The following is a 13,400-nucleotide window of genomic DNA, read 5'->3' on the forward strand; positions in this document are numbered from 1 at the left end:
AGTGCCCAAACTGCAACCCCAAACCCAGTTATTTATCGTAAAGTGCCAGCACTGCAATTACACCTGGGTACTGAGGTTTTCGTTTAGAAAAAACAGCTGTTACCTGGTGCTCGGCTGCTGGGCTGACTCAGCTCATGCGCTGACAGAGAGGGCTCTGCGTGCCCGCTGCGACATGCGTGCTATAGGTTTGCCACCACTGCTCCAAACCATTGCTCAGATGCCTAAGGGCCGGGCATGTGGCATCAGGGGGTACAGTGGCCTGGTAGCAGGGTTTTGTCCAGAGCCTGTGCTCCTTAGCTCCTACTAATGGGGGGGCCACACAGGACATCAGATCATCTATTTTTCTAGAGAATTAAAAAAATTCATCTCTCTGTGGCACAATTACTCATCTTCCAATATTGGTGATAAATTAAAAATTTGGAAATAAGAAAATTTAGAAATATATACCATGCCAGCTAAGTGAAGCACGTTTGTCGGCTGCGTGCTCACCAGGGTGGGGCACCTGCCCACAGCCATGTCGTACGAGGTGCCGTACCTAAGCCTGGGAAGCCCCAGTCCCCCGAGCCGGTGGTGACAGTTTCAGCGAGAGGCAGAGGCTGGGGTTGACCGTGCAGTGGCCAGCGAGTCATAGGCCAGGTTTTTAGCTTCTGCTCGCCCAGACTTGCCAGGAAGAACTCCCAGGATCATCTTGTTCCAGCTTCAGAGCCCAGAATGGTTAAACAAGCAGTCCGGGGAGAAGGAGGTGAGGTCAGAGTGGTGGGTGGCAGATTCAAGGCTGGATCGTGCCAGGCTTTCAGGGTTGAGTCAGGACCATTAGGAAGGGGTTGGCGGCTTCATTCCTTCTCTTGGCTTGTTGATTCCACAAGCCCCACATTGGTTCCTGTGTAGAGTCAGACTCTGAGCTAAGAGATAATTAAATATAGCTGTCCCCTGGTATCTGTGAGCCGCTGCAGATACCCAAGTCCACAGATACTCAGATCTCTTGTACGAAATCATGCAGTATTTGCATACAGCCCATGAGCGTCCTCCTGTACACCTTAAATCATCTAGATGACTGATACAATGCAAATGCTACATGTATCGTTATCTTCGTGTATTGTTTAGGGACTAATCACAAGAAAAAAGTCTACGTGTGCAGCACAAGACACAATTTTTAAAGGAATATTCTCAGCTCAAGGGTGCTGGGCCCATGCATGCAGAAGACTGGCTGCACAGACCTACAGGGACAGGTCCAGGGACAGACAGGGCATCAGAGAGAAGCCGGGCACAGGCTATTCTGATCGCCTGGACAGGGCAGTGAGCCTCAGAAACAGAGGCCTGTGCAGACTCCGGATGTGCCGGCGGCCCGCCAGGCGCTTCACGCGGCTCCTGAAGCTCTGCACCGTGAGGTGGAAACACTGTCCTGTTACCCTCCCTCTACCCCTCAATACTTCTGACCCAGCAGACGGGGGCCGAGGTGGGGGGGGGGTGGGCAGAGAGCAATCGGGGCCCTCCTGTGTCTGTCCAGGGACAGTTCTGGGCCCCATCCCCTCTGGACTGTGTGACCGTGAGCCATTCCCTCCTGCTCCGTGAGCCTCAGTTTCCTCCGGAGTAAAGTGGGAGCAGGCGATGGTGAGTGGTGATCAAGTCCACCCGGGAAAGCCCTGCTGGGGCACACTGTCCCCTGCTCCCCAGTTCCCTCCCTGTGAAGAGGCTCAAAGCTGCCTCCTGGCCCAGCTTCTTCTGGCCCAGCCACTGAACCCTGGCTGCACGAGGGTCCTGATCAAAGCACAGACCCAGCGGCGTGCTGAGTGAGCGCAGCCGGGCGCGGAGGGGAGAACCCTGCACGTTCTCACCGATGCTGGAAGCTACAATAGTCAGTCTCGCAGAGGAGAGTGGAATCGTGGTTATCGGAGCCGGAGGAGGGGTGGGGGATGGAGAAAGGACAGCTGATGCGGATAGGGCTCAGTTGGATAAAAGAAACAATTCCTCACATTTTGTTTTGTTTCATTTTGTTGTTTGAAGCAGGGCCTTGCTATCTATTCCAGGCTGGCCTTGAACTTGTGGTGACCCTCCTGCCACAGCCTCCCAAGTGCCCGAATTACAAGTGTGCACCGCTGTGCCCGGTAGTCCTCACATTTTAAGCCAAAGTAATTCTCCTCGCAACAATTACATACCTACGTATTTCAAAGTAACTAGCAGAGAGGATTTTGAATAATCCGGAAGCAAAGAAATGATAAATATGTGAGGTAAAGGAAACGCCAGTTACCCAGGTCTGCTCACCACACAGTGTGCATGCTGAAATGTCACCCTGTACCCCATCAGGATATATAATTACTGTGTGACAGTGTAAAGGAATGAAACAAAATACAAATCCAGTCTGGTCATTTTCTATTCTGACGGCTTCTCGGTACCTACAAGGCCACACTCATGGCCCCATGCGTCCCTTGTCCCAGGCCAGCCCCAGAGCTCTCACTGCCTCATCTCCACTGCCAGCTTCCTTTTCTCCAAAATGTTCTTTCTTTCCTGCCTCAGGACCTTTGAACTTGCCATTTCCCTGCCAAGCTCACCTTTGCAGGGCACCCCCAAGCCCGTTCCTCTGCCGTCCTACCCCCCTGTGCTCGGCCTGCAGAGCTGCCTTCCCGTCGTCCTTCCCCGTGCTCTGGCACCTCGAATGCCCACCTCCCTGCCCGTGCTCTTGCTCTTCATCGTCCCCTCTTTGCCCGGCCGGCAGCCCCTGCCCCTCCTCCATCCTCAGCCCCAGCCAGGCAGCAGGCACACTGGAGGGCTGGGCTGCCGCAGATGAATCTGGAATTCAGCTTGCCTTTAGAAAAGTCGAAGAAGAATCTGCCCCCAGGCGTAGCCAGGGGCGGATCTGGAAGGGACCCTGTCCAGGGAGGGGCCTGGATTGGGAAAGCCACTGTGGCCGTCTGACGTCACGTGCCCCTGAGGGAGGACTGTGGTCCCTGTGGCCCTGCCTGGCTGGGCAGGTTCCCGGGCTGGTTTGGCAGGACTGCCTGGGCCAGCGCTCAGCCTCTGCTCAGGGAGCCCCACACCTGCGGCCCCGTGCCCCGCTGCGAGACCCACTCCAGGCAGGGAGGCCTGGCTGAGGTCTCTACGGCCCTCCCTGCAGGCTCCCCATCCCGAACCCCGGCTTTTCACCCAGCATCTCCTGACAGGCATCCGTCTACCAGGTGCAGGTGTTGGGCCGGGCTGCCGGTCCCCAGCAAGCGGGAAGAACGTCACCGTCAGGACTTTCGGGTGACTTCAAGCGGCTGGAGCATGGGCTGAGGGAGTCAGGTGCTGCCGTCCCCAAGCCTGAGACGAAGATCTGAGAGAGGGTGGCTTATGGGAAGCAGGGAGTGACAGAGCATGGATGTGAGTGGGGGCGGGGCAGGCGGGAAGACACGCTGCAGCCAGGAGCCGGTGAATCTACAGGCCCCGCAAGGCCTTCTGAGTCCCCCCTACATGTTCTGCTTCTCCTCTTGGTCTTGGATCTTTGCCTGATCTTGGCTCAAGTGGTCTTGATCAGAGGATGGCCCTTGACCAACACGCTCCCACCAAGGTTCTCTTCCCGTGTCATTTTTTTTTTTTTTTGGTACCGAGAATCGAACTTGGGACCTTGCGCTTGCCGGGCAGGTGCGTGTGCCGCTGAGCTACATCCCCGGCCCCTGCTTCCTCCTTGCTTCCTGCAGAGAATGTGGTGCTGCATGCTGTCCTGCTCGGTGACCCTGTCTGCACACTAGCATCTCCGCTTGAAGGGATGTCTGCAGAAAGAGTGAACGAGTACTCGGCAGTGATCGGAAACGGTGTCCTCAGCCCAGATGTGTCTGTAACTCGGTGTGCGACCGGGGCACGGCATCTCTTCTGTCCACTGTGAGAGCCGGTGTCCACGGGCCCCGCTGGCTCTAACCTCTGAGGCTCTGCCATAATCTCAAAGGAGACCCTCTGCCCATAATCTGAGAGCCAGGAACCCAAACAAGGTCTTAGACCAGTATGTGCCATCCCTGCCAAGCTAAAAGAATAGGCTCCTCCCCCAAATGTGAGGGCAGGGCGGAGGAGGCCACAAGCACAGCAGTCTGAGCTGGCTAGGAAGGACCTCAAGCCGCCTGGAAATCGGGAGCCTGGGAAAAGGTGGGGAGTTCCTGCTGGAAGAGGAGGAAGTCCCCCACTCAGACACTTCTCCTGGGAACTTTGACCTGGTGAATGTGGGCACAGGCACTGAGGTTCCTCAAACCACTCTGAGAATCAACTCCGGCCAAGTTCAGCCAAGACAAGCAAGGAATGTACTGGGAGCTCTGCATACAGTCTCGAAACATAAGAATGAGCTGTCGGAAAGGACTAGTCTGGACATGAGACGTAGGTAACAGTGAGTAGCCCTTGGGAGGAATGAATTTCCTGATTCCATTCTTAAGTCACTTTACTCAAGATTCAAACGTCCTTAACATGTAAAGAGTTTCTACAAGCCAACAAAACAAATAACATAGCAATAGGAAAATGGCAGTGAGCAAAAACCAGATAGTTCACAGCACTAGATTTTTGGGAAGATGTTTACGCTTATTTAAAACCAGAGATGTGCAAATCGAAAATACAGCCCAAGACCATTACTCGCCTATCAGATTGGCAGTGCTCCAAAACTGTGCTAACACTGTTGGCGTGGGTGTGGGAGATGAGGGCTCGCATGCGTTAGCGTTGGGAGTGTAAACTGGTACAGTCACCCTCAAAACTTTGTGAAGTGTACGTGCCTTTTGACCTAAAAAGTTACTCATAGGCATCTATCCTACAGGGACGTCGGCATACATGCCAAATGACACGCTAGGACAAGGACATTTATCATACTGTGCTTTCCTTATAATAGTGACAGATTGCAAACAATCTAAGCACCCATTAAGAGAGGTGGGTGATCTCCATAATAACGTATCTGATCAATGAACACGGCAGCTGTCAAAAAAAAAAAAAAAAGAATGAAGGGTCATGTACTTTATTCTGGAATGATCTAGACTCCCTGTTAAGTGAAAAGAACAAGGTTTAGGGACAGAGGGTTAAATATCTGCGCCTGTTTGCCTCTTAAGTGGGATACTCACCTTTCTCTTGCTCTGGCTGCTGTCTGCGCTTGGTCGAGTCCGAGGCTCATGTGATTTCTGCGCATACTTCTCCTGGAATTTGCTTTCGCTCCCCACTGTCCTCTTCCAAGGAGGGCAGTCCTTAGGCTCCTGGAGTCCCTTGGCCCTTTCCTGCACAGGCAAGCATGCTGTCCCGCCTCTAGCATGGCCCTTACCTGATGACCAAGGTGGGGGGCATGGAAACCCAGCATCCTCAGCTCAGGTTGGGGAACCTGATTTCCATTTACACTATCCCCCGAGAGGACAGACTGGAGCTCCTGCCCCTGAGGACTTTGTTTAGGATCACCGTTCTGTGTGGCCTCTCCCCTAATCTGTCTACGCCCCCAACCCCTGGGTGCATGTCCTCAGTGAGTGCTATGGTCTGGCAGTGATACGTCTCCCAAGGCTGTTGGACGGCTGGCACATTCGCAATGGTTCCTTGAAAGGCTGTGTCTTTCAATCCTCTGCTATTCTTGCCACAGGCCACTCGAGCTGCAGAACCCCAACGCTGGCCCTGGGTCTGCGTCTTGACCCCAGACTGGCCGTTGCGTCAGCCTGTGGAAGGAAGGAGGACGCCCAGAACCCAGTCCTACCTGGTGGTTGGAAGCAATCTACCTATATAGGGAAGAGCCTGCGAGCCACCTAAGGACGGCCCACTCAGCCTGTGTGAAGATGTGAAGTCAAGCCCCAGCTCACCTGTTTTTAAAACTTTGTGTTATTTATTTACTATCTTTTAGACAGGGTCTCACTATTTAGTTCAGGCCGCCCTTGAGCTCACTATGTAGCCCAGGCTGGCCTCAAACCCATCGTGATCCTCGTGTCTCAGCCTCCCAAGTGCTGGGACAACAGGCCTGTGCCAGCACTGTGTCTGGCCCCAGCTTCTCTTTGTAGCCTAGGCCCTCACATGCGCATGACTACTGCCACACCACCCACGCGAAGGGCGGCGGTCCCTCCTCCTCAAGGCCTGGCTGGCCATGTGGCTCCCAAGGAGTCTGTGTCAAGTACGCGTGTGATAAGCTCCGGGTGATAGGACCCCTGAGTTCACCTGAGCTGCTGCTTGTGACCAGTGCCAGTGCCTACCCAGGACCTGAAAAGATGCCCCTTGCCCTCTTCACCCACATCAGGGGCTCTTGCCGTGCTCGTACTTTGACCACCTTTGCTGATAATGACGATGGTGAGGTGGCAAGCTGCAAAGGAGCAGGGACTGTTTTGTGCCTCTGCCTCCCCCATGCTATGCTGCTTCACAGGATGAAGGAGAGCAGTGCTCGTGGGTCCCTGCCCCAAGGGTAAGCGAGGCTTCCGTGTGCGTTAGTTAGCCTTCTGTCGCTGTAACAAATACCCAAGATGACTGGCCTATAACAGGAAAGGCTTATTCAGCTCACGGTTTTGGAGGCTTCCGTCCACGGCCAGTTGGTCCCACTGCTTTGGGCTTGCGGTACGGCGGTACATCAGAGTAAGGCATGTGGGGGAGCGTAACCACGCCTCTCCTAGCAGAGCCGCAGAACGAAAGGGAGAAGAAGCAACGTCCCCTCCGAGGGCCCATCGTCAGGGGCCCGAAAGCCCCACCAGGCCCCAACTCTGAAAGCTCCCCCTCTTCCAGTAGCACCGTGGGTGGAGACCAAGCCTTTGTTTAGCTCACAGGGCGTGGGGAGGCATTTATTCAAACTACAGCGTGAGGCCCAGACGGGGATCACACTCGTCCGGGTCACAGGAAGTGGTGGCACTGAACTGCGAGCCCCAGTCTGTTTGACTTCGGTAGGACAAGGGAGCTGCCTCCTCCTGGCTTCAGGAAGCACCAGGAGGGCTGAGCCCGGCTGGAAGCTTCCCTCTGCGGAGCTGCCACACCTGAGTGGGCACGGGGTCTCTGCCTCCCTTCGCCCTGCCCCTGGCATTTCTGCCTTCACTGACTGGACTCCCTCCGAGGAGCACAGCGAGAGCGCAGCAGAGCCCGTCCAAGGAGGGCATGCTGGGGCAAACGGGGTGGTCAGAGACAGCCCTGCACGAGAGCAGCTCCTGGCAAGGTGACCGTCTGTCTGCCAAGAAATGACCTGAGTGTCTGGGGAAGGGACTGAGAGAGGAGGGAGGAGTCATCCCTCCTCCGTTCCTGAGGAACCCTCCACGTTGCGTCTGTGGGGGTCAGCTCCAAACACCCGGAGAGCGTCCCTGCCCCCGACCCCAAGCCCAGGACCCTCCTCAGCCACCAAGAGGACACCCATCTGTCTGCACCAAAGGAGGTGACCTGTGCAGCTACCTCTCAAAGCCTGGGAATCCTGAGCATTAAATAGAGCTAGAGGTGGAGCTGGAGCTGGAGCTGGAGCTGGAGCTGGAGCTGGAGCTGGAGCTGGAGCTGGAGCTAGAACTAGAAGTCACAGGCAGGTGTGGTGGCCTGTGCCTACAACTGCAGCACTCAGGAGACTGAGGCAGGAGGATTGCCACAAGTTTGAGGCCAGCCTGGCTACATAGTGAGTTCAAGGCCAGCCCGAACTATATACCAAGATCCTGTCTCAAAATGAAAGAAAAAAGAAAATGGAAATCATGCCTGTTCTTTTTAGAAGTTTTGAAAACATAGAAAAATTTGACAGATATAATAACCTCTCACTTAGAAACAGCTTTCAGCCAGATGTAGGCAGTATACCCATGTAATTCCAAAGCTCTGGGAGGCTGAGGCAGGCCTGTCAAGTTTGAGTCCATCCCAGGCAACTTAGTGACCTAGCAAGACTGTCCCAAAATCAAAAATAAAAAGGCCTGGGAACGTAGTTCAGTATGAGGCCCTGGGTTCAATACCCAGAACCGCAAGAAAGAGGGAAGGAGGAAGGGGGGGAGGGCGAGAGGGAGAGAGAGACAGAGAGAAAATAACAACTTTCTTCTCAACATTTATGATGACAAATTTCAAATATGCAGAACAGCTGAAAGAATTTACAACAAACTCTTAAAGATTCTCTCGAATTTACGTTTTGTCTGCCCGATTACAGCTCCAAGTGTGTAGGACTTATTCATCCATTGATTTATCTTATTTTCCCTTTTTTACTGGCATAAAATAATCATGTGTGTTTATGGCACACAGTATGATAATTTGATACAGATCCACACTATATAATACTTGTATGAGGGGCTGGGGATTTAGCTCAGCGGCACAGTGCCTGCCTGGCAAGTGCAAGATCATGAGTTCGACTCCTGGTACCGGAAAAAAAACCAAAAAAAGAAAAAAAAAAACTTGTGTGGTAATTAGTATCTCCATCTCTATAAATATTATTTCTTTGTATTGTGAACCTTTGAACTCTTCTCTTTAGGTCTTTATAAAATATATCATGAACTGTAAACAATAGTCATCCCGCTGTGCTGTGGAGTACTAAAACTTATTACTCTATGGAAATGCATTTTGGTACCTGTTACCCATCCTCTCTCAGTTTTAGATGAACTTCAAAGTAAGTTCAAGGATAGGCATGGTAGCTCACACCTGTAATCCCAGCACTTAGGAGGCTGAGGCAGGAGGATTGCTGCAAGTTCGAGGCCAACCTGGGCTACAAAGTGAGCTCAAGGCCAACCTGAACTGCATAGGGAGACCCTCTCACAAAAAGACAAAAAACAAACAAACAAACAAACAAACAAAAACCAACCAAAGTTGAAGGCATCCGTATGTGCTCCCTAATACGCTTTAGCGTGAGTATCATTAATTAGAGTGAATTAATAACGTTAAAAATTCTGCCAGGATGAGGAGGTTCAGAAACACAAAGGTAGGGAGAGGAGGACAGTGAACGCCAGGCAAAGCGTTTCTATTGTTGCTTCCTCTGCCTCCCACGATGAAAAATCACTTTCCTTCCAAGAGAGAGTTGTAACTAAACCTGAGGGGAATACATTGTTGCAGCTGTCATCTTCATAATGTACCCGCTGGTGCAAAGGAGGCTAAGCTGTGAGAACAGGACGTTCACAGAGAAAGGCGCTGGGAGACGGTTACTCACAAACACACGCCGGCTCTGTACGCTGGAGAGACCAGAGCGAGCGCCCTCAGCAGTTCACGTCACCAATGTGGGCATGAACTGGTGTAATGTGAGCTTGTCAAAACGCACAGTGATTTGACATTACCTTCTGCGATGATCTGAAGATGTGCAGCCTGAACTTGAACGTGAGACACATCGGACACGCCCAAGGGGAGAGGTGTCCACAGAACAACCCTTTGTGTTCCCGAAAATCAAGATGGAGGCAGAGGGAAGGCTGCGACAGATCCAGACAGAGGAGACAGGCTGGAAATGGTTAGGAGCGAACGGGGCAGCACAGCAGAGGAGTGAGGGCCACCCACTGGGCTTGGGTTATAGAACAAAAAAGGAAACTCTACAAGGATATTCTCAGGGTGTCTCGCAAATTAGCTGTGGACTAGATGTAGGTAAAGTTCTGGACTCCCTCCTCATACTGTGATTAGGAGAATGCCCTTGACCTTAGAAGGTCCACAGGCGTAATTAGAGGTAAATGTCTGCAATTTACTCTCAAGTGGCTCAGAAAAACAATTTCATGTACATGTATATGTGGTATGTCATTATATGCAATTATAACGTAATACTATATAATGTATGATATGATGCAATATGTCATTAATAGATATATTATCACAAAGAGTGGGAAAGAAAATAATTGTGATAAAATGTTAACAATAGGTGAATCTAGGTGAAGGGTACATGGTGCTTATTTTTATTCTTGCAAACTTTCTGGAGGTCTGAAATTATTTCAAGACTGGAGAATTTAAAATAACCCCTTCGCATGTCAGAGAGACTGCAGTGGCTCGTGGGTGTGAGCGGGGAGAGGGTCTCTCGCCAGCAAAGTCTCGTGGGCAACCATGCCACCCACCCCCTAAATGCTCATCACCCTGTGTCTTGCCCTTTTCTTTCTTTTCTCAGAGAAAAAACATTTTAAATTTCAATATTACTCTATAATAAGTGAAATGTTTTTCCATCATTCATTTACTTTCTGTCTCTATTTGGACTAAGTCTTTGCTACTTTTGATAATTTTGATAATAAACAACATTCATGATCACGCTCCTTCGGGGATCCTATGCACTACAGAGAAGAAAAATCTTCAATAAGGTAATCAGATAACAATATAAAAAAGTCCTCACTATGAATAAGAAGGACTTGTTATAAACACAGTCCTGGGTGACTTCTTCTTAGAGTCCTCAAACTATGAAGATTTTCAGATGTTCAAGTCCCTAACTGAAAACTATCATATTTGCATAAAACCTAAGCATATCCTCCCACATATTTTAAATCATTTCTAGATTACTTAGGGTTAGGGTTACCTGATACAGTGAAAATGCTGTAAAAATACTCTTCCCTTTCCTTCAATTGCAGCTCCCTACTTGGGTGTGGTGGGGCATGCCTGTAAATCCCAGCACTCAGGAGGCTGAGGCAGGAGGATTGCCATGAGTTTGAGGCCAGCCTGAACTACACAGTGAGATCCTATATCAAAAAAACAAACAAACAAAAACCAAATCAAACCAAACCAAACCAAAACAGAAAAACAACTGCAACTCCCATATCTGTATTCCCTAATTCTATAAGAACTAGCTATATGCAGCTACTGAAATTTAAGCAAGTTTAAATTGATTAGGATTTCCAATTCAACTCTTTATTATGCCACGTGAAATAACCCAGACTCAGAAAGAAAAATATTCAATGATCTCCCTTATGTATGAAATTTAAAAATCAGTAAACACATAGGGATTAAAAACAATGGTTACCAGAAAATGAAGAGATCTAGTCAAAGGATACAAAGTAGCAGATCTGTAGGACACACAAGTTATTGTTTTTCTTCCGGTACCAGGAATTGAACTCACGACCTTGCGCTTGCCAGGCAGGCGCTTTGCAGCTAAGCTAAATCCCCAGCCCCAGGACAAACAAGTTAGACATCTAATGTACAACATGAAAACTACAGATAAAAATATACTACGTTTTGGTTCACAAATTATGGTTTGTTTTATAATTTTTCAACATTATGATAATGTGAAAGCAACATGAATGGAGTAGATGTCAGACTTTGAATCTTGATGTCTTTCTGGGCTGGTCATATTCATTAATACCAGGTATGATCTAAAAATATAATGAACGTTTAAATATACAAAAAACATTTCAGTGAAAGTGTCTTTCCCTTTTCATGTAAGGCCATTATGAACGTTTTCCTGTATCTCCTCAACAAAAAGTATCACTTTTAATGGCTTCCTAAGTATTCTGTCCACAACTTCCTCGGCAGTACACCTGGTTGGAATCTGTGTATTCTGCTCTTTACCGTAGTAAACAATGCTGAGACTAACCTCTTTGCACCCTCCTCTGTACTGTGCCCTGACCCGCACCTCTGGAAGCCCCGGGTGGGAGGCAGGGTGTGTGACAGGTCCTGCCCGCTGTGTCCTAGCATTCCAGAAGCATGGCAGCAACAGCCCTGGCAAGGCCAGCCTCCGTATAAGTCACGAAAACATTTGCCTAGTCAGGGTGTCCCCAGTGGGTCTCACCATTTTCTTTGATTCCCGACATACTTTTTCCTTCCCTGCATTATCGATTTGCATCTCTGTCCACTCCGAGGACTGTCTGCATGGTTTCTTATCAGCTGGCAGTGACCTACAGGAGGCAAACGAGGCCACACTTGTGAAAGGGTGCAGGAAGAGCGCTCAGCCCGTGCCTGAGACGCCGCACCACTGCCGGGATCAGACCCTGCCTTGCCGCGTGTTGGCTCTGCTGCCGGAGGTCCCGGGCCTCGGCCTCCTCCCCGTGCAGGGGACCGACCTCCTGGGACAGTGAGGGAGTCGGTGCTGCAAACACTAAGCTGCTGTCATGTGGATATTAAGACCAACCTGTTGTCCTCTTTGCTATTGATAATTTCCTTCCCGATGTGAAAGCAGAGGTAGTGTGGCTGGCACAGAAGGCTGCCCCACGGGTGCTGGAGGAGGGCGCAAGGATCTAAGGAGGCTGGGGAAGGCCTCTCTGAGGCTCAGCAGGGAGCAGAGCCAGGCTGGCCCGGCTCAAGTCTCCAGCGGCTGGCACGTGGCGTGCAGGGGCGGTGGGGTGTCCCTGAGCCTGGTCAAGGGAGGAATGTCTACCACTCGAGATGTTCGCTGAGCATGGATAGGCCCGGTTGGCTCCAGACCAAGCCCCAGATCAGTCCCAAGGAAGATTTTGCAATTTCTTTTGAGAAATGGCTGCCGGTGTCGCCCAGCTTGCGCCAGGAATCCCTCCTTGAGAGCTAACTTCATTCCTTCCCGCTTACCCAGCCTCATTCCACCCTCCTGACACCCTGGAGAAGAGGCAGGGAGTGCACCCCCGGGACAGCCCTCTGAGGATTTGTTCCAGAAACGAGGGCGCAGTAGGAGCTCACCCCAGAGCCAGGTGAGGTCCTGAGAGGCCTCCCCACGCCCTCTTTCCATTCCCTTCCTGTGACTCAATGGTGGCGGGGGGGGGGGGGCCCTCAGGCCCCTGTCCGCCTGCTTAACCCGGACCCGTCCACGCCAGGCTTCCTGTCTGTGTGGAGGAATCAGACAGAAGTGATGTCCAAGTCTGGCTGAATCACCCCTCAAAACTGGGCGCAGTGAGGGGCGTGAGGAGGCCTTGCCCGCTCTGGCGGCCAGCCAAGGTGCTCAGTACTCTGCCTCCGGTCATGCGCAGCCCCTCTGCCAGCACTGTTCTCTGCATCACCTGCCTCCAGGGCGACCCTGAACTTGGCTTTGAGACAGCTCCACCCACTGCCTCTGCAGCCCCTGCTTCAAACACCACCCAGCTGTGGGACTCCTTAGAAGCCATGGTTAATCCATGTCTAAAAACTGTGCTGGGCCGGGGATATAGCTCAGCAGCACAGCTCCTGCCTGGCAAACGCAAGGTCCTGAGTTTGATTCCAGGTGTAAAAACAAAAAACAACAATAAAACAGTGCTAGGTAAGGCATGGTGGCACAAGCCTGTAATCCCAGAACTCTGGGAGGCTGAGGCAGGAGGATTGCAAGTTTAACCCCAAGCTGGACAAATTAGTGTCTCAGTGAGACCCTGTTTGAAAATAAAAAGTAAAAAAAGGCTGGCACTATAGCTCAGTGTGAAGACCCTGAGTTCAGTCCCTGTACCATCACCACCAACAAAAAACGTGCTCAGGAGGTTGCTGTCACACCGGCGTGGGGGCTGTTGGCATAGTCATGGGGCAAGGGCATTTCTTGTAGCACCTCTCTGTGTCTGCACATCTGGGCCCCAAGATACAGAGATGGTGCCAAAGAAGGTCGTCAGCCTTGAGCATGGGCACGACACCCAGCCTGGACAAATCCATTCTTCTTCTCCTCCCCCTCCCCCTCCCCCTCCCTG

Source organism: Chinchilla lanigera, unplaced genomic scaffold, assembly GCF_000276665.1.
Source record: "Chinchilla lanigera isolate Chin_1 unplaced genomic scaffold, ChiLan1.0 scaffold00176, whole genome shotgun sequence".
Lineage (NCBI taxonomy): Eukaryota > Metazoa > Chordata > Mammalia > Rodentia > Chinchillidae > Chinchilla > Chinchilla lanigera.